Source organism: Sinocyclocheilus rhinocerous, unplaced genomic scaffold, assembly GCF_001515625.1.
Source record: "Sinocyclocheilus rhinocerous isolate Xijiao unplaced genomic scaffold, SAMN03320098_v1.1 scaffold532, whole genome shotgun sequence".
Taxonomy (NCBI): Eukaryota; Metazoa; Chordata; class Actinopteri; order Cypriniformes; family Cyprinidae; genus Sinocyclocheilus; species Sinocyclocheilus rhinocerous.
The window spans coordinates 333,228-334,466 of record NW_015642820.1 but is presented as its reverse complement, the minus strand read 5'-3'; the positions used below and the strand labels follow the sequence as shown (position 1 = coordinate 334,466).

Here is a 1,239-nt window from a genome sequence, read left to right as displayed (position 1 = left end):
TTTACTTGGTGTCGCCATGACCAGATGATAATAATAATAATAATAATAATAATAATAATAATAATAAAATGTATTCATATCTATCTATCTATCTATCAAAATAAAATAAAATAAAATAAAGCCAGTGGAATGTGAACAAAAAGTGAACCTACACGCTCAAAATGTGCTGTTGCAAACACCTCTTTAATGTGACAGAGATCTTATTTGTGGATTTACATATTTACAGTGTGAAGATTCTTATAAATCAGTCCATTATTATTTCAGCAGCATATCACTTTTCACAGCAATGTGCATGAGAGCTTCTTTAAAACGTTTACATATGCTGCAGTGCATAAGATTAATATCATGATGAATGTGGCCTGCATTTCCTTAATAACATTCAGAATCCCTCGTTATTCATGGGTGGTTTTGTGCGGTTTAAGCAGTTTCTTATGCAATGCAAATAATAAGGCACGAATAAATATTTTATTATCAGTTGCAAACGAACTTAAAGATTCATATCATGAGCCTGAAGCAAAAAAAAAATGGAAATGCTGATCAATGTGAATGAAGCCATCCACAACCATCAACTGTATTGGTCACAGAACACCAAACCAACAAACAGGTAAACAATATTGCAAAATAACTAAAAGTTGTTGCTACTAATTTAACTACACTTTTCAGTAGCGTGATCTGTTTTCAAAATACTACAATCCAAAATCCAGTTATTTTACCCCCCCAAAAAAACCTGTCTGTTATTTACATTTATATTTAGTCATTTAGCAGATGACTTTATCCAAAGCGATTTACAAATGAGGACAATAGAAGCAATCAAAACCAACAAAAGAGCAATAAAATGCAAGTGCTATGACAGGTCTTGGTTAGCCTAACACAGTACATGTAGCAAAGTGTTATGTTACCATGTTATGCTGCTTGATATTGCAAATTCGTATTTGCTGTCATATTTTATTTTTTTTTAATCGTAATCATGGTTTGTAGTGCAAATAGTGCTTACTTGAAATTAAATACAATGAAGCTATTTACGAAAGCAAAATATTATATATTATAAATCTATAACTTATAAAGAGCTGCATAGTTCTGGTTCAGAAACAATAAGGGTTACTGAATAAATAAATCTTGGGTGACAGAATTAAACTCGCAATAAAATGTACACTAAATACTGTAAAAAGACAATACAGTAGTATACAGAATATACAACAGCAAAGGCAAAGCTAAACAGCAGCATTTACCTAAATATTT

General features: G+C 30.8%; 1 protein-coding gene across 1 annotated transcript in view; it reads right to left on the bottom strand.

The window, feature by feature from the left end:
- epha8 (eph receptor A8) overlaps positions 1–1,239 on the bottom strand; it is a 111,904-nt gene that overhangs the window by 45,657 nt on the left and 65,008 nt on the right. The gene's annotated exons all lie outside the window — the stretch shown is intronic.